Source organism: Heterocephalus glaber, unplaced genomic scaffold (assembly GCF_053883595.1).
Source record: "Heterocephalus glaber isolate CG9 unplaced genomic scaffold, H.glaber_assembly_v1.0 deba00001543, whole genome shotgun sequence".
Lineage (NCBI taxonomy): Eukaryota > Metazoa > Chordata > Mammalia > Rodentia > Bathyergidae > Heterocephalus > Heterocephalus glaber.
Window position 1 is genome coordinate 3,924,874 of NW_028258336.1, and position 25,566 is coordinate 3,950,439.

Consider the following 25,566-nt stretch of genomic DNA (forward strand, 5'->3'; position numbering starts at 1 on the left):
AGACATTTCCCTTCTAATTCTTCAGAATGTAAGCTCCTTGGAAACAGGGCCCATGTCTCAGTTATTTTTGCATTTCCTGGTGAACGTGGATGGCAGAATATATTTGGCATACACCACATGTGTTGTAACTGTTCAATCAGTGAGTATAGAAAAGAGATGGAGGAAGCACTGCCACCATCAGTGTACCATGTTGGAGCTGCACACCTCCCTCCTTCATCCACATCCTTGGATTTGTTCCAACCTGTTAAAACATGGTACATTACTATGAAGTTCCCAGTGTGCAAAGATATGCCTCACCTGAGGACATCAAGAAGACATATCAGAAACTGGCACTAAAGTGGCATCCAGATAAAAATCCTGAGAATAAGAAGCACAGTAAAAATTCAAACAAGTGGTTGAGGTGTATGAGGTTTTACCACATGCTTAAGAACTGGACATCTATGACAAATATGGCAAAGAATGGTTGAGGAGGTGGAAGTCACTTTGAAAGTTCATTTGAGTTTGGTTTCACATTCTGGAACCCAGATGATGTCTTCAGGAATATTTTGGTGGAAGGACCCATTTTCATTTGACTTTTTCAAAGACCCATTTGAAGATTATTGGGGGATAACCAAAGGAGAACCAAAGGAGTCTGGTAGGAAGGAGAACTCACTGTGGGTTCCCTTTTCTTTGCCTTCAATGACTTTTCATTCTTTAAAGGTGGATTTTCTTTGTTTGATACATGTTTTACTTCATTCGGTCTCTAGGTTATGGGGTCCTCAGTTCATTTTCTTTTTTTTGAGACAGGGTCTCACTCTGTAGTTGAGGCTAGCCTTGAACTCACTATGTCACCCAGCCTGGCCTCAAACTCAGCAATTCTCCTGCCTCAGCCTCCCAAGCGATAGGATTACAGGTGTGCGTCACTACGTCCAGCTCTCAGTTCATTTTTGTTCACATCATTTGGCGGCACTGAGATGAGCAACTTCAAATCTATACCAAGTTCTACTAAAATCATTAATGGTAGAAAAATCATGAAGAGAATGGTTGAGAACAGTCAAGAATGAGTAGAAGTTGGAGAAAAGACAGTTAAAGTCCTTAATAAATGGTAAGGAGCAGTTGCTATGCTTGGATAATGAGTAATTCAACACAGGGATTTAACAGAAATGTTCAACTGTTACAAGCACCATTTGAGGATTGATAGGAACTTTTTTATTTTGTTTTTTCTTTTTTTTGGTACTGGGAATCGAACTTGGGACCTTGTGCTTCGAAGTAGGCAACGGACCAACTGAGCTAAATCCCCAGCCCTGGGAACTTTTTTATTTTGAGACTGGGTCTTGCCATGTCGTTCAGGCTGGTCTTGAACTCTCATGGACCCCCCTGCCACAGCCTCCTGAGTGCTGGAATTATAAGTGTGTGTCACCACATACAGCAGGAACATTTTTTTTTTGAAGATTTCAAACAAACTCGATTTTCAGTATAACTAATTGTGCCTAAAGTATTCATAAACAGCTCATCAGAGCCCCTCTTTGTGACAGACTTTTGAGTTTACTGTTGGGACCACACAGCAGGACCATGTATGCTCTTTGCTTTTTTATTAAACATGATGCAAAGTAATCCTTGACCCTTGAGTAGCGCTAGGTCAAGACTGTACTCTTTCTTTTTTTTTTTTTAAATTCTTTTATTGGTACATTGTAGGTATACAACACAATTACATTTCTCATTGGGAATTGTACCTTTACATAATGCATCTTGGTTCTTATTTTTCCCCATTCCTAGCCCTCCCTTCACCCCCTCCACCCTTCCCTAGTTACAAAGACTTTATTTCCATTTTTTCCATTTCTCATCATTTTTCCTTTCCCTTCTTTCCTTTCCCCTGCCCCTCCCACTACTCCTACACCCCTTTGGACCTTTTCTTCCTATTTTACATTATTGATTATTCATTCTAATCATTGGTACATTTTAGGTATACAATATCATGAAATTTGCACCTTTACATAGTCTCTCTTGGTTCTTATTTTTCACCCTTGCCCAGCCCTCCCTTCAACCCCTCCATTCCTCCCTATTTACAAAGATTTTGGTCCCATTTTTCCATTTTCTCATATTAATCCCATTCCCTTCTATCCTTTCCCCTACTCCTCCCACTTCCTTCCCCTTTGCCCCTTTTCTTCCTAGTTCACATTACCTATTATACATTTTAGTCCTTATTTACACTTTCAGTTTCTCACACCAGAGAAACTATTCGGTATTTACACATGTGTGTCCTATTTATTTCACTTAAGAGTATCTCCTCAATGTGCATCCACTTAGCTATAAATGTCTCTAATTTCTCATTTTTTATGGCTGAGTAGTACTCAATTTTATTTAAAAAAAACACACTTTCTTTATCCAGTCTCCAGTTGGTGGGCATTTGGGCTGTTTCCAAGTTTTAGCTATCACAAACTGTGCTGCTATGAACATGGGTGCACATATATCACTGTGGTATGATTCTTTTAATTCTTTGGGGAAGATCCCCAGCAGGGGAATAGCGGGGTCAAATGGGACTTCCAGTCCTAGTTCTTTGAGGTATCTCCATACTGATTTCCACAGTGGTTGCACCAGTCTACACTCCCACCAGCAGTGGAGCAGGGTTCCTCTTCCCCCACAGCCCTGCAGGCATTTGTTATTGGTTGATTTCATGATAGCAGCCATTCTTTCTGGAGTGAGGTGGAATCTCAGCATTGTTTACATTTGCATCTCTCGAATGACCAGTGATGTTGAACATTCTTTCATGTATTTATTTGCTATTTCTACCTATTTGTCTGAGAAATGTCTGTTCATTTCAGATGCCCATTTTTGGATTGGGTCTTTAAATTTGGGAGGTCTGATCTTTTTAAGTTCTTTATAGATTCGAGATAGTAGACCTCTGTCTGAGGAAGAGCAGGTGAAGATTTTTTCTCACATTGTGGGTTGTCTGTTCACACTGCTGGTGGTTTCTCTTGCTGTGCAGAAGCCTTTTAATAAGAAGAGATCCCACTTGTTGATTGTTTGTGCTAGTTCATGGGCAACTGAGGTTTTGTTCATAAAGTCTTTTCCTACACCAATGTCTTCAAGAGTTCTACCTAACCTCTGTTCCAACCGGTTCAGAGTTTCTATTTTAATATTTAGATCTTTAATCTAAATTTTGATTTTGATTTTAGTTTAGTGCATGGTGAGAGATACAGGTCTAGTTTTAATCTTTGGCAAGTTGAAGCTCAGTTTTTCCAGCACCATTTATTAAAGAGGCTATCTTTCCTCCAGTGAGGGTGTTTGGCTCCTCTGTCAAAGATGAGATGGCTGCGTGTGTCTGGTGTTGTTTCTGCATCTTCTAATCTGTTCCACTGGTCCTCAGGTCTGTTTCTTTGCCAGTACCATGCTGTTTTTATCACAGTAGCTTTGCAGTATAGTTGCAGGTTGGGGATTGTGATACACCCTGCCATGTCTCTGTTACCTAGAATTGCTTTTGCTCTTCTGGGTCTCTTTTTGCTCCAAATGAATTTTTGGATTGTTTTCGCAAGGTCTATGAAGTATGCTGCTGGGATCTCAATTGGAATTGCATTAAATCTATATAGCAGATTTGGAAGTATGGCCATTTTCACTATATTAATCCTTCCTATCCAGGAGCAGGGGATGTCTGTCCATTTTCTGATAGCATCTTCAATCTCTCTTCAGAGTGCCATAGTTTTCAAGAGAAGAGGTCTTTGATTTCTTTTGTTAGGATGATTCCTAGGTATTTCAGTTTTTTGGATGCTATTGTGAAAGGAATTATTTGCCCTATTTCTCTCTCAGTGAGTCTGTCATTCATGTAGAGGAAAGCTATTGATTTTTGTGTGTTGATCTTGTAACTAGCTACTTGACTGAATTTGGTTATTAAGTCTAGAAGACTTTTGGTGGAGTTCTTGGGATCTTCTATATAGAGTATCATGTCATCTGCAAATAATGACAGTTTGACTTCTTCATTTCCTATCTTTATTCCTTTTATTTCTTTCTCTTGTCTAATTGCCGTGGCTAATGTTTCCAGAACTATATTGAACAAGAGTGGTGACAGTGGACATCCTTGTCTTGTTCCTGATTTGAGTGTGAAGGATTTCAGTTTTTGACCACTTAGTATGATATTGGCTGTTGGTTTTTCATAGATGGCTTCTATCAGTTTGAGGTAGAGACCATCTATTCCAATTTTTTGGAGGGTTTTTATCATAAATGCATGTTGGATTTTGTCAAATGCTTTTTCTGCATCTATGGAGATAATCATATGGTCTTTGTCCTTGGCTCCATTGATATAGTGTATTACATTGATTGATTTGCATATACTGAACCCTCCCTGTATCCCTGGGATGAATCCCACTTGATCAGGGTGTATGATCTTCTTGATGATCTTCTGCATTGTTTGCCATTACCTTATTAAGGATTTTTGCAGCTATGTTCATTAGTGAGATTGGCCTATAGTTCTCTTTTTCGGTTGGGTCTTTCTCTGCTTTGGGGATCAAGGTGATGGTTGCTTCCAGGAATGAATTTGGGAGTATTGCTTCCCTTTCAATTTCACTGAAGAGTTTAAACAGGAGTGGCAGCAGTTCCTCTCTAAATGTCTTGTAGAATTCAGCAGTGAAGCCATCAGGGCCTGGGCTTTTCTTAGTTGATAAGTTTTTAATTACATTTTCAATTTCATTGGTTGATACTGGGTTGTTCAGAATTTTTAGGTCTTCTTCATTCAACTTTGGTAATTCATATGTATCTAGGAATCTGTCCATTTCTTCTGTGGTGTCCATCTTACTGGTGTATAGGTTCTAGAAGTAGGTATTGATGATCCTCTGGATTTCTGATGGGTCTGTTGTGATTTCACCCTTTTCATTCCTAATTGCATGGATTTGGGCCTTTTCTTTCCTTTTTCTGATAAGGTTGGCTAAGGATTTGTCAATTTTGTTGATTCTTTCGAAGAACCAACTCTTGGCTTCATTGAGTTTTTTGTATCATTCTCTTAGTCTCCATTGCATTGATTTCTCCTCTGATCTTTATAATTTCCTCCCTTGTATGAGCTTTGGGGTTGTCCTGTTCTTCTTTTCCTAGAAGCTTGAGGTGCAGCATCAGGTTGTTTAATTGGGCTCGTTCTGTTTTCTTAATATGCGTATTCACTGCTATGAATTTCCCTTGTAAGACTGCTTTCATTGTCTCCCACAGATTCCGATATGTTGTATTGTCATTGTCACTTAATTGAAGGAACTGTCTGATTTCTTCTTTAATTTCCTCTGTGACCCATTGGTTATTCAGAAGTGTGTTGTTCAATTTCCATGTGTTTATGAAATTTTTTGAGTTTCTTTTGCTATGGATCTCCAATTTCATCACACTATGGTCTGATACTATACAGGGGATAACTTCAATTCCTTTGCACTTATTTAAACATGTTCTATGTGTGAGTATGTGGTCTATTTTGGAGAATGACCCATGTGCAGCTGAGAAGAATGTGTATTCTGATTTTGTGGGGTGGGAGACTCTGTAAACATCTGTTAAGTTCATTTGTTCAAGAGTTCAATTGAGTTCTAGTATTTCATTACTTATTTTTAGTCTAGTTGATCTATCTATTTGTGACAGTGGGGTGTTGAGGTCCCCCACTACAATTGTATTAGTGCATATATGACTTTTCATGTCTGTTAGTATTTGTTTTATACAGTTGGGTGTGCTAGTGTTTGGTGCATAGATATTTATGATTGTCATCTCTTCCTCTTGGATTGTTCCCTTTACAAGAATGTAGTGTCCTTCTTCATCTCTCTTAATCAGTGTTGGTTTGAAATCTACTTGATCTGCAAAGAGGAGAGCTACTCCTGCTTTTTTTTGGGTTCCTGTCGCATGGAGTATTGTTTTCCACCCTTTAACTTTCAGTAAGACTGTACTCTTAACACCAGCATGCATCTGTTTTCAACTGTGTTTGTAAGGTAGTGTCAGCCTGCTGTAAAGTTAACATTACCAGGAGCCAGCCACAGAAATAATTTTCTGTTTTTTCAGTATTTAGTAATGAAAGATATTAATGTATCAATGCTAACACATTTCTGGTTTAATCTACATTTTAAGGATGGTTTTTAGTTGTGCATGGGTGCTGGCAACTTAATAAAGTTTTGTTTCAATATGTAATATTAGGCTTAGATTTATAAAAGCTGGTAAACTGGGTCTTTGTTATTTGCTTTAAAAAAAAAAAGGAAGAAAATAAAGGTGAATGTATTTGGCACATTCTTTTCCACGGTGAGAACTGCACTTTTCTTGTGCCTGTATATTTTATGCTTGGGCTTCTAGTGTCTCTTTATTGGCACTTCAAATGGGTGCTGAATGTAAGTTATATGTAGAGTATATGAAGGCTTTATTTATAAATAATGATTTAGCAATTTTTTGAACATTTCAGAATGATAATATTTCTGTAGGGAAGAAACAGCTGTACACATTTTCATTCTTAAAAGTATGTTGTAGTTTTCTTTAGCATATTTGATGTAAGCTCACTTAAGGATAATATGCATGGCAAAAGTCAGAATGATAAGTCAGCAAAAGTAAAGGTTTATCTTTTGTAATAAAAAAAGAAGAAATGAAAAACTTACATTTGTCTGTCCTAAAATAATCAAGTGCAGTCCAAGACTCCAAGTAAATCAGGCAAGAGATGAAGCAATCAAAAGAAGGTGCTAAAACAATAGTATCACTGAAAAAATTAAGTGAGGGATATATCGTAAGGATACTTTGAATCACAGATATATAATAGTCAGAACATCTAGTACATGCCAAGCAAAGAATTACAATTCTGATGTTCTTGCTTCCACCTGCTGGTACAGGAAAGTAATTTCTTAGATGAGCAAAATTGTTTACTAACACTAGAAAAAAATACAAAAACATTATGTTTTCAAAGTTCTCCTTCCAAAGTAACACTGTACACTTCCTATAAATAGCCATTCACACAAAAAAGTACAGCATGAATTCAACTGCAAATATTTTGAGTATAGAGAAGAATTACCCTAAACCTGGAAATATGTTAGCCTTTATTCTGAGTAGACATTAGTGTCTAATAAAGTAAAAAATTTGATAAATTTCCTTTCATTGCAGTCCTCCTCTTTTTGCATTAAGAAAAGTTGTATGTAAATTTGATAACAAGAATGACCACTGTACAATCTTGGGCTCATATAGTGAAAATAAATTATTTTGAAAACAATGCCACATACAATCTCAGTGCGTAAAACTTCCACTATCAGTAAGGTTTTAAAGTAGTACTCATTACATAAAAGCTCCCCTAGGAATGAGCAAATTACCTATATTCCAGTTTCTTACAATGTTTGATTTATTTACTAAAAAATTTCATTTATTAGTACATGTTTGTGACACACAATGAGTACATGCATCATGGGGAGTTGGATCTTATTTCTTTTTATTTCCCCTCCTTTCTTTCTCCCTCCATCACTAGATCCCCTTCCCATCTATAAAACGTCCACCTCTCTGTTCCTTTTTTTTTGGTATCAGGGCTCGAACTCAGGACCTCACCCATGACAGGAAGGCACTGTCCCGCTAAGCTACATCCTCAGCCCCTACCTCTCTGTTTCTTATTGTTTACTTTTTATTTTACTCTTTAAATTATTTATACTTTGGATTTCTCATTAAGAGAAATCATGAGATATTTAACATTCTGCATCTATTTAGCTTAGCATTATGGTCAAATGACTGAAATTTATCCTTTTCTATGGTGGAAAACTACTCCTGTGTGTATATATACCACATTTTCTTTATCCATTCATCTGCTGATGGACATAAAGGCTCTTTCTAAGATACTGATATTGTGAATTGTGCTGCTAAAAACATAGGAATCCATTTATTTTTTAAAAAGTAATTTTAAGTTTTGTAATGGAACAGTCCTTGTTTTCAAATTTCATTATAAATAAGTTAAAAAGGACAGTTTAAAATTCTTTTCCAATAAAAAAAAATGTTATGGTTATATAATAAAAATGCTTAAGGTTCTATAAAGCACTATGTAACACCAGAATTAAAATATTTGAACTTGGTCAAAGAAAACTTTTTAAAAAGGCACATATTACAAAGTTAAAAAGAGTGGAAAACTTTAGTACTAAAAAGTAACAGAGGATAAGAATTTAATTTTCTCCTAATTTTCTGTATGACATAACTGGCTTGATAATTACAAATTCTAGCTGGGTATGGTGGCACACACCTGTAATTCCAGCACTCAGGAGCCTAAATAAGCAGGAGGATCACTGCAAGTTCAAGGCAAGTCTGGGGTACACAGTGAGTTCAAAGCCAGTCTGAACTACATAGTGAGACCCTGTCTCAAAAAAAATGAAAAAAAAATTATAGGTTCTAGATACATTTATTGCAAATGAATAGTAAAGGATTTTTTCTTTTTCTCTTCTTCCTCCTCCTTTCTTTTTCTTCTTCTTCCTCCTTCTCATCTTTCTTTTTTTTTTGAGACAGGGTATTGCTATGTAGTTCAGGCTGGCCTTGAACTCACTATGTAGTCCAGGCTGGCCTTGACCTTGTGATGACCCTCCTGTCTCAGGTACAGGTACATACCTTCATGCCTGACAAGATTCTTTAATCTTGTAAATGGCTTAAATAAAGCCACTTGAGACCACAGAAAGTGGAAAACCAAGTGCTGTTTCACAAATGAAGATTTCCTCAATAATTCATTAGCAAAAGGTCTATCCATATACATGGAAAACCGCAAGTCATAAAAGACAATTTGCTTTTATTTTTCTCTAGGAGAAGAAGTGAATTGCTTCTGGCACATTAACTGGTGTTTGGGGCATACTTTTCACAACTGAAATCCTTAGTAACGAGTTACTCAGAAGAGTCTCAGTACATTACCTAACACTGCCTTTTATGGGGGGGGTCATCTACACAGGTCTATTTTGCTGTGTGGCCTTATCTTAGGCCTGGCTAATAACTATTTTTCTTTTTCTTTTTTTTCTCCTGTACCGGGGATCAAATTTAGGACCTTGGGCTTGCAAGGCAGGCATTGTGCCACTGAGCTAAATACCCAGCCCTAGTTTGCTTTTCTTTTTAAGACTGGTTCAATTGCTAATAAGGGTTTATTGTTTTTGCATGTGACAATGGTATTGTGATTACGTGTTTGGAAAAAATACTTTATTTCTTAGAGCTATACATTGATGTACTTAGGGTGAAAATAATACAATGGTGGATATATGTTTTTAAATGATTGGGGGGGTGGGGGATTTAGCTCAGTGGTGCCGCTGTCTGCCTCACAAGCACAAGTGCAAGGTCCTGAATTCGATCCCTGGGACCAAAAAACCCCACAAAAACAAATAAAATGATTGAGGGCAAGTGGAGAATGGTGTTAGGAAAAAAAAACTGGCCATGCTCTGACAGTTTTTAAGCATGGTGATGGGGAGTTCTTTACATAATTACTTTTGTTTATGACTGGAAATTTATATAGTAAAAATTCTGAAATACATTTAGTAACTTTTCATGTACCTAGCTCTAATTACTATTTTAAATTTAGACATGTGTTCTGAAAACATACAAACATTAAAACAGTCACAATGACAATAAAAGGGATAATGAATAAAGAAAACCCTAAAGGGCCAGGGGTTTGGCTCAGTAGTGCCTCTCCTGCCTGGCAAGGGCAAGGTCCTGAACTTGATCCCTGGTACCAAAAAAACAAAAACAAAAACCCTAAAGGAGAGATTAGAACGCAAGAAAAATATATTTGACTATAACATGAAAATTCATAAATCCAGTCAGAAACAGATTTTAGCAACCAGCTAGTTCAAAGCCTAGTCATCTATGTGTACCAGACAAAGATAATGACGATATAATAGTAAACACAATTTAGAGTTACACACAAGATGCTATGGTTGGACAAAGAAACAAGGCTCAGACTGGGGAGCCAGAGAAGGCCCCAGGAGGAGGGTGTGAATAGCAATTATCCAGGAAAGGATGGGGTAGGGTAGTGTAGAAGCAGGACAGCAAATCTGGAAGGGTGAACCTGAATGGCAAACATCCTATTTCAGATCACTGACATATTATGTTACAGGAATAACAATGAATATGTAAATCAGGAGTGAGAACTGGAGAGAGATAAACCGGGTGATACTGACAGACAAGATTCTGGAGGTTTTTTAATGTCATGCTAGAGAGCTTAAATTTTGTATTATAACCAACAGAAATCTATCAGCGAGAGACTGAGATCTCTATTTTAGCTAGACACTCTCATAGTTGTGGGAGGTGTAAAAAGTTTATTTGGGGAGGCAAAGGAGACCAGTTAGCAGGCTGCAGTAATCCAGATGAAGAGTAGGAGGAGGTCCAAATATGACTGAATGGAGAAGTCACGTCTGAGAGACCAGAGAAGACCAACTACAAACACAGGTAACTGGAAGAAGGGGGAGGGACATACACCCTGACGGGAAAATCAATTTGGAGGAACAGACTTGTAAATCAAACAAAACATACGTGCAAATAGGAGCTTAAAAGAGGCGAAGCAGTCTGAGCACTGCCTGTGGTGCCTTAGCCAGCACCCAACATGGGAACTTCCACTTTGTGAAGTTTCCAAATAGCTGGCAGGATCCAGGACAGACTTGGGGTATAAGGTCCTTTGCCTCATCGGCCCCTCTCCAAACAGAGGTGGCTGTAGCCTGGCAGCATCTTTTGCAGGCACACATCAGGGGTGAGTGACCAGGGGGCTGCTCCCTCCCTCAGCCTGCCCATTTGTTCTCAGATACTTGTTGGGGGGCAACTGCTGCCTGTGTCTGGAGTCTTCAGTACTGGACCCCAAGCTCACCTGAGTCACTGCTGGGAGCTTGCAGTTTATTCCATGCAAAAGTGGGGGACTTGTCAAGACTGGTTCAGTTTGAGTCCATAGTCAGCACCCTGGGTTCACTTAAGCCCACACCAAGCCCTCACTACCCTGCTCCAATCCTAGACCTGTCTCTGTCTGGCATCTAACACCAGTCCCTGGGCATCTAGGGTTTATGTGGGGTGATGCAAGCACCCTTGACACAGCAGAGTCTCCACCCTGAATTCAGCCAGAGCCCTAGGCTCAGTCCCTGACTAACGTAATAGGCCAGTCCTCTGCGTGGTTAAACAGCAAGGGTTAATGGCTGCCTGTACTCCAGACACCTGTGAGACACCACCCAGTGCTCTACGTCCCCAATGTGCTTGCAGGAATGTGTCCATGTTAGTCTTAGGCAGATTTGTTTCTCCACTGAGAGTCACATCTGAGAAGCCAGAAGAGTCTCGAAAGTTATGTCTGAGAACCCACAAGAACCTCCACATATCAGGAGCCTGTCCCAGACACTGGAATAAACATCAGATATAATTAGTATTGATTCCATCCAGAAGGAATCCACAACAGGAGCCTCAAAACAAGGCCCCACACCTTCCCTGGTAGGGTTCCCCAGCTTAAACAGCTGCTAGCAACAAGGGATTATGGAGAGACCCTCTTGAACTGAGTAACCTCCATACAAACTCACAGACTATGAAGGAGGGATGGGACTTGAAAGAGGAATGGGACTCGTAAGATTAAATACTACTGACCTGGGAAGAAAACATTCCTCTGGAAATACATAGGAACTTTTTTCCCTCTCCCCTCCCTGCTTGTCTTTTGCCTTTCTCCATTTTTGATTTTTCACTATTTTTTTCTTTTGGTGGAGGTTGGAGTTTTACTACCCACTTTTTATTGTCCCCTCCTTTTTAATATTACTTAGTTTTACTTGTTTGAATAGGTCCACCTTTCATTCTCTTTCTCTCCCTCTTTTCTCACTTTCTTTCAACTTTTCCCTTAGTATGTTTTCTTATTTTCTCTTTCTCTAGTTTAATTTCCACTCCCTATTATTTATCTTTTTCCTAGATGGTCATCCCACTAATTTCCCTTTACTCCTTAGCAGGACCTTCTACATCAATCTTAACACATTCTTCACATCTACCCACTGCTTTATTTTTCATAATCTATTTCTTTTTTCTTTATACAGTACTAGCACAACTGTACCATTTACCCTTATGAATCTATAGGTAGTTAACTACATCTTTCTATGGTCGAATACTACATTATGGTAAAAGGGGATAAAACTGCTCTATAGAGTGGATAGTTACTGTATACAATTTTCTGATTTGTCTTAGATCTTTGTACCCAGGGTTAAAGGTGACAAAGTATTAGTTACTACAGTTTGTCACGTTCTAGTTTGTGTTTGATACTGTACTTATTACTAATTGTTCTAAGTTAGCCAAGGTGACATAGTTGTGGTCAATTGATCTTCCTTGTATGCCAATACTGTCTGGGGCCCATAAACAATACCACAGCCCAGTACGAAAGAACTGGGTGCAACCTTTCATCCCTAATAAACAGAACAGGATCTTGGGACAGACTCAAAGGCCAAAAGCCATCTATGCCTAGAAAACTGCTCTGAAAAGTAGTCATTACCTAAAGAAGTCTTGATACTACTAATAAAACTACCTACATAAGCAACTAACAATCCTTAATGCAGAAAATGTATAAACAAACATACAAAAAAAGAAATGAGAAAACACCAAGGCAAGAGGCAATCAAAAATACCCAATTCACCCAAAGCAAGCCCAGAGGGCACTGAGGTAGAAGAAATCAAAAGCCTCCCAGCTGAATTTTATGAAATGGTAGTAGTGGAAGTAACAAAGCAGATGAGGAAGTCCATAGACAAAAACAAAACAGGAATACTAATTACACAGATAACAAAAGAAATGATGATCATAATGAAGGAAATGATTAGTAAATCCAGAGTAGATACAAATTTTTAAAAATAGAGGGGCTTAGGGAAACCATGAATGCCCAACATAGGAAAAAACTGGGATGCCATAAAACAGATGCAAATAGATATCCAGGAGATTAAAGCTATATTAAAAGTATATACAGCAAAATCAACCAACATGAGGATAGAATATCAGATCTAGAAGACAGGGGTGTGGTTAGTGATCATCAAATGAAAGATTTCTTAAAAACAGCAAGAGATCTTTCATATTTGGGTTGCCCATAGCTAGAGAGAGGGGTTCAAGATGAAAGAGCATTTTCTATTATTATTATTATTATTTTTTTTTTTGGTACTGGGGATGGAACTTGGGACCTTGAGCTTGCGAGGTAGGTGGTGGAACCTCTGAGCTAAATCCCTGGCCCTCTACTATCTTTTGTATTTTAAAAAGTTTTAAAATATGTTCTATTGTCTGGGACACATATTTCATCATGGATTATACTTGTAGATCACAAAAAATATTTATTTTGTTCAGTGCTTTTTCACCTTGACTATAATTTTGTTGAAATCATACTTAACTCCTACTTTGTCTGTGTTTATCTGATAAAACTTTGCACTTCTTTGGAAAACAATAGCATTTTGATTTAGTTCCCTTCTAGTTATCATGTTCCCTTCTAGTTATCATGTCATTGCATTTTATTTTTAAGCATGACCAAAGATATTTGTCTTTTAAAAGGAAAGCTTAAACAATGTATTGTCATAATTGTTTGGGATTCTGTCATTTTTAGTTTGTATTTTTTCTTTATTTTCCATTCTTTGCTTTATGGGTTTGTTTTACATATATTCTCTTTTCAAGAAAAGACTTTTATGTGCTTGTTTTCAAGAAATGTCATTCAGATAGGTCTAATTATCAAATACAAGATAAAAATGCTATTCTTTCATAATTTCCAATATGAGAAATTTCTGTCAATCCACAATTTTATCAATATGGCCTATGATTTTAAATTTAAATTATTTATTATTAAATTATATATATTAATAATATATTAATCTATATTTATATATAATTAATATATATAATTAAATCACATGTATCACAAATATCTTTAAAAAATAAAAAGCAACACTAGAAGGGCTTTGTAAAAGATGGGACATCACAGAGTGTAGTTTGGGTGACAAGGTGGACACTGGTACTACTGATGAAACAGCAAATTCAACACTGGACAAGAGAAAACATGAGAGCAAGCAAGATGGGGTTTGGGGACACAGTGGCAAGTAAGTTTCAAACATCAGTATTTCTGAGTGCCTGTGAGATATGCCAGGTGTAGAAGTACGATGATCTGGCAACAAGATATATGACCCTGGAGACTCTATTATACAGTATTCAGATATCTAATTCTTGGACTGGATTGGGCCACCTAAGATAATGCGTAGGTAGCAGTGGGAAGTCTGGAACAAAAAGGAAGGCAAAATTTGCACAGCAGCTGGACTGAGGGTAGGTTTCAGACAGGAGGATATAGGGAAGACACCTGAGCATTTTGTAAGCTAAAGGAAAGGAGAAAGAAAAGAGATTGTACACAGAAATGGAGACAGACACGCTAGAAAACCAGCACTAGAGAGGCTGGTCCTAGGAAAGGGAAGCTTATAAGAAATTTGAAGAAATGTTCTGAGAAGAGTTAGAAATCTATTGCTCTGGAAGAAAAAAAAAAGAGGTGGGGTCAACAGTCTAAATGTTACTTACATGGAGACCAAGTAAAGTTAGGACTGGAAAGTGTCCAAAAGATTTGGCTACCGATACCCAAAACTTAAGTGTCATTTGATCACTGACCCTCTTGTTCTTCGACAGTCACACTAACTCATTAATTCCTACTGAACTTGGAAACAACTCAAGGTTCTAAGTTTTATCCTAGGCTGTTCTTTTTTAGGTAATTTGTTTAGCATAAATACAAGACTTCGTATTTAGTTCTATTCAGAATCCCCATGTGAGACTGGTATTCTAATGAGTACAGATCCTCTGGAATTTTAATTTTTCATTTTTACTTGAAGTCATTTGAAAATTTTATCAGGTCATCTAACCTTCTTCAAGTCACAGACAAAGCATTTGTGACTTTTTCTTTCCAGGGTGTGTGCGTGTGTGTGTATGCATGCATGCACATGTGCAGGGTATTGACTCTAGGTCCTCATACATAATAGTGCATGTTCCACCAGTGAGCTACACCTCCAGGCCCCATTTGTGATTTTCATGTGTTGCTAGTTCTTAATTTTTTCCATGTCCTTAGTAATACTTTTTTCTCTCATGAATGGAAAGAAATTATAAATTACAACAAACTTGGTATCAAGCACTGTACACACTGACTCCTATAGTCTTTACAAAAATTATATGAAGTATTTAATGTTAATTCTATGTTAAGGTTGAAGAAACGGGTTTTATGAGATTATACAAGCATCTGAACCAAGGAGGTTGGCCTTCAGAGTATATGTGGTTTGCTTGTGGCACATTTTCTTTCTTACAGTTAGCTGTGAGTGCTTGTGCCTTGGGCACACAACTTATTCAATGCATTATTTTTAAATTCTGGTAAATGGGAAAAGAGAACATTCTCCCCTGATGTTTCATGTCCAAATCTTATTAGCCTTCAAGGCCCAGTTGCACTATGTCCTTGTCCCTCCTTTTAATTCAGGAAGTAATCTCTTTCCCCTAAACTCCCACATCAATCTATTATTCTCTATGAAATTTATCACCTTCTACCTAGTATTCTAATTATTTAAATGTGTGCCTTATCATCCTTACTCTGCTGTATTGCCTTGGCCTTTTAACCAACAAAGTAAGAATTAGCACTGTGAAGTATACTTCTGTTTTTCTTTTTTTCCCATTAAGTTTATTGGTACATTTTCGGTATAAAATAGTTACATTCATCATTGGGATCCTGTATCTGTACATGATGTATCTTGGTTCTTTTTTTTTTTTCCCCTTCCCTTGCCCTCCCTTCACCCCCTCCACCCTTCCCTATTTGCAAAGACTTTGATTCCATTTTTTTCCTTTTCTCATATTTTTTCTTTTCCCTTTTTTCCTTTCCCCTACTCCTTCCACTTCCCCTGCTCCTTTAGACCTTTTCTTCCTGTTACACAATATCAGTTATACATTTTTAAAATTACAATATCAAGATCTAGGAGACATTACCACAGGTTTTACAGAATTTAAAAGGATATAGAAAGCATATTTCAAAAATCTGTTTTGAAATAAATTTGACAACTTCTAAGAAGTACCTTGGAAGACAAATTAATGAAACTAACTCTGCAGGAAATATAAAATTTGAATAGCACCTATTAAAGAAAGTATATTCCTAGCTTGAAAACCTACCTATATGACAACAGCAGGCTCATAAACATTTTAACTGATAAATTATATCAAACAATTAAAGTAGAACAAAGAAGGAACACTTCTCCCCTCATTTAAGGAAATCAACATTGCGCTAATCCTAAAACTGGATAAAGATAATAGAAGAAAAAAGTATGAACATAGATAGAAATTTGTTTAACAAAACAAACTATTAGAAGTCAGATCTGGCAGGATGTAGAAAGTGGTTTTGTTATAGGGATGGCAGTGTTGGTTCAGCATTGGAAGATCCAGCCCCAAAAGTCATCATTTTAACAGAGGAAAGGAAAAAGCCATATGATCCTGTCACTAGTTGGAAAAAAAGTATTGGACTAAATTCCACAGCTGTTCATGGTAAAAGCTATCAGGAGACCAGAAGTAGAACAGAACCTTCTCAACAGATAAAAGACATGTACTCCATACTTCCAGCGAGAATGCCTTATATGAATGGAGAAGAGACAATGCTTTCTCCTTAAGGTGGGGAACAAGGGCAGATATGCTTACTCTTTATCTGTCCATTAAATTTTGAAACCTAGGCCCCACCAAAAGAGTCTGGCAATAAAATGACACAATTAGGATAGGATTGGCAAGGTAGAAGCAAAATCTTTATATGTAGATGAAATGATCATCTACAGAGAAAATACTAAGAAATCTCTAGGAGCCCCTAGAACTTATACTTGAATTTAGCAGGATTAGAAAACACAATTCAGGTCTGTGTATACTTGCTATAAATGAAGAATTGGATATTGAAATTTAGAAGTTATGTAGGAGTACAAAGGACCTAGAAAAGTTAAAAAAAAAAGTGTTGGAAGACATTAGTACCTAATTTTAAGCCTTCTTCTAAAGCTACAGTAATCAAGGCAGTGTTGGTGTAAGGAAAGACATATAGATCATTGGAATAAAACAGAGAATCTAGAAATAGAACCACACATATATGGTCCACTGAGTTTTGAAAGATTATTTGACATTAGCATTTTATAGAATATAAACTCAATTCAAGAGCAGAGGAAAAGATAGTGTTTTCAGCAAATGGCACTAGAACACCTGGTATCCGTATATAAAAAATTAACCTCAACCCTTTTTTTCCATACATGAAAATAACTTGAAGGGATCTATGAACATAAATAAGAAAGCCTAAAAGTATAAAACTTTAAGAAGAAATTATAAGGAAAAATGTTTATGAATTCAGGGTAGGCAAGGACTACCTAGTATACAAAAGACATGATGTATAAAAGAAAAAAATTGATAAATGAGATTCCATCAAAATTTAGAACTTTAAATGACATCATTAAAATGAAAAGTAGTCCTTAAACAGACCATATTTACAATGCATATAACCCACGACCAGAATATATAAAGAATTCTTAGAGCTCATTAATAGACAACCCAATTAAAAAGTAGACATAAGATGATAAATAGCCAGTATAGCACAAGGAAAGGTGTGCAACTCTAGAATCAGAAAAATACTAATCAGTACAATAACAAGATTGAATTATACACTCATTAGGGAGATGAAGTTATGACTTTTGTCATGACTTTTTCTTTTTGTTGGATTCTCCTTTGTGTTTAATTTGTCACACCCAATGGATTCATTCTGCTGGGTTTCCTGGGGTTGTGATCCTCATTGTCTTTTCCTAGGATATTGTCTAAAATATTTTGGAGTGCCGGTTTGATATTCATGAAGTTCCTGAGGTGCTCTTTATCATGAAAGTATCTTATTTCTCCATCCATTTTGAAAGATAGTTTTGCAGGGTACATCAATCTGGGTTGGAGGCTGTTTTCCTTTAGGGCTTGAAATACATCACTCCAAGCTCTTCTTGCCTTGAGGGTTTGCATTGAGAAGTCTGCTGTGATTCTGATGGGCTTTCCTTTGTATGTGATTTGTTTCTTTTCTCTCACTGCTTGCAGAATTTTGTTCTTCTGTTGGATTTCTGGAATCCTAACTATTATATGCCTATGTGTAGATTTTTTTTAATCAAGGCTAGCTGGAGTCCTATATGCCTCACTTATCTGTATGTCAAGTTCTTTTCCCCTCCTGGGGAAGTTTTCTGCCATCACTTCTGTGAAGAGTTTTTTTATGTCATGTGCACTCTCTCCTCTTTCTTCACTGACTCCAATCAGTCTTATGTTATTCTTCTTTGCATTGTCTAGCAGCTGCTGGATTGATTTATGTTCCCTTACAATTTTAAAGCAATTTTTCTTTTCCTCCTCACTAATTGCAATCTTATCTTCTATATGTGAAATTCTATCCTCACATTGGTTCATTCTGCTCCGCAGACTTTCGACGGAGTTTTTAATCTCTTGGAAATCTGTTTGTATCTGTTTTATGGATTCCTTTTGTTTCCTATGTTGGGTTTCCATCATGTTCCTCAGATCCTCTATTTTTTTTATCTGTGTCCTCTCTAGATTTATTAGTCATGTCTTGCACCATGAGCAAAATCTTTGCTGTTATCTGAGTAATTATTTCTGATTTCATTTTTCCCAGATCCTCTTTTGTTGCCAGTTCAGAGTCCAGGTGGTTGAGTATCAGATTGTTCCATCTCATTTCCCTTTGGGGTTGCTGTAGGTGATCCAGAAGTCTGTTTTTGAGACTTGTTTATGTGTCTTGTCATTTCCATGGTGGTGGGGGGGGCGGTGCTTCTGGCGCCTGCACGGCTCACCTTCTCTGCCCTAGGAGCTCGGGATGGCATTGGGGGAGCTTCCTTCCGGGTGCTGGGACTAGCTCAGCTTCTCTGCCCTAGGAGCTTGGGATGGCGGCGGGGGAGCTTCCTTCTGGGTACTGGGACTGGCTCACCTTCTCTGCCCTAGGAGCTTGAGATCCTGGCAGAATCCTTTTCAAAGCCTGTCCTGCTTCACACCCCATGAGTCTAGTCCTCTCCACACTGCTGAGGCTGCTTCCAATTTTTCTTTTGTTCTTTTTTTTTTTTTTTGGTGCCGGGGATTGAACTCAGGACCCTGCGCTTGCAAAGCAGGCAGTGGAACCACTGAGCTAAGTCCCCAGCCCATTTCTGCTTTTATTAAGCATTCTTTAGGCTATTATTCATTACATTACTCAATTTTCCCTGTATCATGTATCCACACGATGAATTTATCTCACAAAGAGTGCTAAGAAAAACACTGTTCCTGATAATTCATAACAACATGCTTTTCCTTGCCCTCATTGCCAGAACACTCACAGTAAAACTGGACAGTTAGAGTGACCTTAAGGTTTCCTCAAAATTTTTGCTTAATATTCTATTCCTTTTACATTATTTTATTGATCTTCATGTACATTTTTAAGAGGTTATGGTTTAAATCTGAAATGTCTCCCAAAGTCTCAAGTGTTTGGAAGAAGACTGAATGATGGGGCTCTGTACTCACCCAAGGGGTCATTCATGGTTGAGTTCAATAGGTGAATGTGGTGTTAGGGAGGTGGGGCCTGATTGGAGGCATCTCTAGGTTGTGCCTCTGCAGGTTTTATCTCCCTTCCTGCTCCTCCCTTTACTCTTGGCTGCCAAGGAGTGAGTAGCTGTCTACCAAGCCTTTCACAGTGCTGTTTCTGCATTCAAACCAGCGGAGCATGACTGAAATGGTGAACCAAATAAACCTCTTGTTTTAAGTTACTTTTCTTGTTGCTGAGACAAAATATCCGACACCCAAAGTTGAGGAAGGAAAGGTTTGTCTCAGAGTTCGTAGAGGTTTCAGTTTATAGTCGAATGGCTCCAAAAGGCAGGATGGCATGGCAGAGGAGAAATAGTCCACGGTAAGCAGGCAGGCAAGCAAGCAAGCAAGGGATTGTAGCCACTTCTTTCTGCCCCTTTTGTACTCTATCTAGACTACTGGGACAGGGGGGAGGTATGCCAAAACAATCAGTGGACTGATTCAGTAATCACACACACTTAACCCCAGCATCACACACTCTAGATCCAGCCACCTCTAAAAAAGTCCCACCCTATGACTGCATGAGGCTTTGGGGGGATATCTAAACATAAGCCATAATACCTCTTCTTCTTTAAATTGTGGTTATCAGGTATTCTGTCCCAGTGACAGGAAAGGTAATATTTTAGGTAAGCAACCACAAGTACATTTTGGTAAAGATGAGAGTATAAAATAAATTTTAGCTGGGTAAGGTGGAGCACACCTGTAATCCCAGCAGGCTGAGGCAAGAGGGTCTCCATGAGTTTGAGGCCAGCCTAGGGTACATAAGTGAGTTCAAGGCCAGTCTGCACTACATAACGAGACTCTGTCTCAAAAAACCAAACCAAAACAAATAAAACAAAAAGTTCTGACAAGCAAATAGGATCTAAGTTTTCCATTTCTCATCATTTTTCCTTTCCCCTGCCCCTGCCCCTCCCACTACCCCTACCCCTTTGGACCTTTCCTTCCTACTTTGCATTATCTAATCATTGGTACATTTTAGGTATACAATATAAGGACATTCATTGGAAATTTGCACCTTTACATAATCTCTCTTGGTTCTTATTTTTCACCCTGGCCCAGCCCTCCCTTCAACCCTTCCATTCCTATTTACAAAGATTTTGTTCCTATTTTTCCATTTTCTCATATTAATCCCATTCCCTTCTATCCTTTCCCCTACTCCTCCCACTTTCTTCCCCTTTTCTTCCTAGTTCACATTACCTATTATACATTTTAGTCCTTATTTATACTTTCAGTTTCTCACACTAGAGAAACTATTCGGTATTTATACACATGTGTCCTATTTATTTCACTTAAGAGTATCTCCTCAATGTGCATCCACTTAGCTATAAATGTCTCTAATTTCTCATTTTTTATGGCTGAGTAGTACTCAATTTTATTAAAAAAACCACACTTCCTTTATCCAGTCTCCAGTCGATGGGCATTTGGGCTGTTTCCAAGTTTTAGCTATCACAAACTGTGCTGCTATGAACATGGGTGCACATATATCATTGCGGTATGATTCTTTTCATTCTTTGGGGAAGATCCCCAGCAGGGGAATAGCAGGGTCAAATGGGACTTCCAGTCCTAGTTCTTTGAGGTTTCTCCATACTGATTTCCACAGTGCTTGCACCAGTCTACACTCCCACCAGCAGTGGAGCAGCGTTCCTCTTTCCCCACAGCCCCGCCAGCATTTGTTATTGGTTGATTTCATGATAGCAGCCATTCTTTCTGGAGTGAGGTGGAATCTCAGCGTTGTTTTCATTTGCATCTCTCGAATGACCAGTGATGCTGAACATTTTTTCATGTATTTATTTGCTGTTTCTACTTCTTTGTCTGAGAAATGTCTGTTCATTTCAGATACCCATTTTCGGATTGGGTCTTTAAATTTGGGAGGTCTGATCTTTTTAAGTTCTTTATAGATTCCTTCTATAAAGAACTTTTATAGTTCTTTATAGTAGACCTTTGTCTGAGGAAAAGCAGGTGAAGATTTTTTTCCACATTGTGGGTTGTCTGTTCACACTGCTGGTGATGTCTCTTGCTGTGCAGAAGCTTTTTAATAAGAAGAGATCCCACTTGTTGATTGTTTGTGCTAGTTCATGGGCAACTGAGGTTTTGTTCATAAAATCTTTTCCCACACCAATGTCTTCAAGAGTTCTACCTAACCTCTGTTCCAACTGGTTCAGAGTTTCTATTTTAATATTTAAGGATCTAAGTTTTCTTTACCATTTATCCTTGTGATACCTATTACAGTCTCTTGCATATAGTAACTGCACTAAGTTAATGTCTGTGGCACAAGGGAATGAAGTTTTGGATATATAGTTTTCAATCAGGTACTTTCCACTATCCACCATTTCTGAAATTTGCAACTTTTCAATGTCATAACATTTTTAGTGAGGAGTTATAAACCTTACTGAATACCCTTGGGCTCTTTCTGCCATCCCAATAAAGTTTTTCATGTTTTTACTTCCCTTCAACTACCTTTGCGCAGTTAGGAGGGAATAGTACTTATGCCACTAAATACCAGATTTAATATAGGAGGCATTATATGCATCCCTAGGACATGAATTTGTCATCATGACTTCTTTGGGTTGGGTACTTTTTCCATCAGGTAGGGAAAGCCGCATGGCACTACTTTTTAAATCTGACCAACAAGCATGTCTGGCCTGCTCAGTCCTATGTATTTCTTCAGTTCCAAGTAACTCCTGGAGTCATGAAAGTCCAAAGAGTCTGGCTTCCCTTTCCTGAGCTGACTTCAGACTCATCCACGAGAAGTTTGCCTTCTGTTCCTTTTCACCTTGATTACTTCTAAACCAGTTATTTTAGAGACTGGCAACTCCTTCAATTCTTTCATATCCAGATCAACCATTTTGGAAGAGCTTTGCTTCCAGAGTATTCATTAGTTATTATTCCTCACAGCTACCAATTGGGCTTGTAAGGCACAAAGTGACTGCTTGAGTAACCCACAGATGATAAGGAAATATGACAACGTTCATGCCTTTTAATATATGGCTTTTTCTCTGGCTTAAGCCCACTCAGTATATACCCCAAAGTCCTCTATATCTGTTGGTTAAGTATAGCTCTGACTGTGAGCTTTCTACTGCATATTACTTTCTGTAATTTTTCTTATTACACAACTAACAGATCTAAGTTGGCTCTTTTAACACTTAAAACACAGTAATTTCCCCTGGCAACTGGCATTTTGCTTAAAGAAATTTGCAACTAGCCATTTCATCTTGGGTTTGAAATATCTACTTTCTACTGAAAGGTATACCATACTGTCAATAACAAAATGCTAAAAGTAGACCTATGCTTTATTTTAGATATAAGCAGTGATATATTTTCAGTTACTATTACTGATAATCTTTTCTTCCATCCACTCAAAAATATATTTATTGAGCATCTACTATACAATAGTGATACCATGCTAAGTACTAGAGGTAGAGAAATGAATAACAATTTCAGAAAATTTATCAACTAATGAGGATACAGGCATTATTAATGTGTGTTTAATCAAAGTAGTTACAGGATTCAGGAGGACATAGTTTAGTACGGTCAGGTAAATACACCTGAAGGACAAGCTAGGCTGATATCAACAACACCTCTCAAAATCTAAGTTAGAGATCTGATTACTCTTAGATTCCCTGACTAGGGGAATCAAGCCATGAAGGAAGGGTTTCCCAGACTTTAAAATAGCTGTCTCAGCTCAGTGGAATACAAAGGTCACTTTATAAATATACATATATTTTAAGAACATGAAAAACTTATTGAGAGAAAGATAGCTTCTGTCTAAGAGAGATAGGAGGGGGACGAGAATGTGAGTTGCCCCCATAAATATATTTTTTGAATACTGGAAAACAAATGAAAGGTATTTAGAACACATAAGTATTGCTTAAATTCATTATGAATATAGTAACTCCATAGAAAAATGGCCAAAAGACATGAATGGGCTTAAAATACAAATGGCAAATAAACATAAAAATATGATTAAATGCATTAGTAAACACAGGAATACAGTATACATAAAAGCCAAGAAATATTATTTTGCAACCAGTGGAATGGGAAAAGATAACACTAAGTTGCTCAAGCTGGTGGCTTAATGACTATTCCTGAAAACTAGACAGGGAGACAAAAAATTAGTATTACCAGTTTAGAAAAGAACTGGGCTTTTGAAGAAGAGAATTACTTGGTAAATATTTTTCTTGAGGTCTATACTCATGCGATATATATCAGGAGACATATAAGAACATGTATATGCCAGCTTTGGTGGTGCACACCTATAATCTCAGCACTCAGGAGGCTGAGGCAGGAGGACTGCCCCAAGTTCGAGGCCAGCCTGTGCTACACAGGGAGTTCAAGATCAGCCTGAACTACACAGGGAGACCCTGTGTCAAAACAACAACAACAAAAATGCATAACGATCGTTTGTAACAACAACAAAAAGGGGAAACAACCCATATACGGACAAGAAAATGGATAGTAAATTTGAAAATAATCACACAATGATCTTGCAACACTAAAAATGAACCACAGCCATGTGAAGCTAGTTTCATCATGTGAAAATGAATTATATGTCATTTAGGAAACATTTATATTTGGTAATATTTACAAAGAAAAGCAAGAGGATGATGAGCGTGAGATTTGGAAGAGTGATTATCTCTGCTACAAAAAAAGGGATCTGTCTTGAAAGGGACATGAAGAGACTTCAAAGTTACCAGAAATACACTTTTCAATATGTAATTTAAAAAAATTTTTTAAACTATATCATATATTAAATTTGTGCACTGTATGTTTCATAACATTATAAATAAGTAAGTAAAAGGTTCTGAAATCATGGGGGAAGAGAAGAATGTTCCAAACAAGGGACCAGTATGTGGTAATTTGAAGCAAGGAGGTAAGGACATGAACTCTGGCAGAAACACTGAGAGGGAAACCCAGGAGAGCTAAGCAGGGTGAGACAATGTAGGGATTTATAATCATATGAAAGAGTTTTGATTTTATCTTAATGTTGATGATAGCCTAAAGAAATTTTTAAATTGAAGTGTGACAGGTCACATTTGGATTTCCTAAAGACCTGTCCTTTCCTAAGGAAAATACATTAGTAGGAAGCAAAAATGGAGGCTAGGTCTCATGATGAGAAACTGGATTATGGTAATGGTACTTGAAAGTACTAGAAACAGAAAAGAGAAAGACTGTGAAGACTATTTAGGATTTAGTAATTGTTGAAAAAGATAAAGGAGACAGAAGGGGGGAAAAAAAAGGACAAAAAATGACTCCCAGGCTTTTGACTCAAGTAAATCGGTGGCATTGGCACAAAGAAAAATGGCCCAGGGCCGGGTATTTAGCTCAGTGGTGCCACCGCCTACCTCATAAGCGCAAGGTCTTGAGTTCGATACCTGGTACCAAAAAAACCAAAACAAAACAAAAATGGTCCAACTGCAGGTTTATGAAGTAGTGTTGTAAATTTAGTTTAGGATGAGATGATATGGAAATTAAACAACGTAAGAGGCATTCAGTAAATATCTGTACAGTGAAACAGTGATTATGAGACCTCCAAAAGAGCTGTCCAATTGGTACTTGCAATCTATATCATTCATCTCTTTTCTAAATAAATTATTTGTTTCTGTATTTTGTATCTTGACAGATAAGAAGGCTACAAGACCTTACAAAGAATTCCTCTGAGAGTCTAAAAGATGTGTGGATATATTCTGGAATAAGCCCGTAACTATACAAGTAGCCCTTCTAGTGTGGATACTATATGCTGCAGCAAGCAAGATTCACCAGAAAGCTCAGGTTATTTCAATAACTGCAACTCTCCTAAATTGTAAGGCAGAAGTAAAATTTTCCTCTTGCTTTTAATAAAAAATAGAATTATGTATCAAGGATATAGTTAAGTATTGCTGGGATATATGGGGGTTTCCTTTTGAATGCCAAAGAGGAGGTATTAACTATCTTAGAGCGGGTGGAATAGGATAGGGTCTTCCAAAGTAAGATTTGGTAAATCAGAAACCCTTATTTCATAAGCTGGACTTTCTTTTATACATCTTGCTATTTCTGTATTGATTTTCTTTGTATTTCATTTCATGATTAGAAGGT

The 25,566-nt window shown here is 37.5% G+C and overlaps 1 protein-coding gene and 1 pseudogene across 1 annotated transcript in view; one reads left to right on the plus strand and one right to left on the minus strand.

Moving 5' to 3' along the window:
- The window catches only part of Nln (neurolysin), a 130,316-nt gene that overhangs the window by 101,135 nt on the left and 3,615 nt on the right, over positions 1–25,566 (minus strand). The window lies entirely within an intron of this gene.
- On the plus strand, positions 252–1,119 carry LOC101712334 (dnaJ homolog subfamily B member 6-like; annotated as a pseudogene).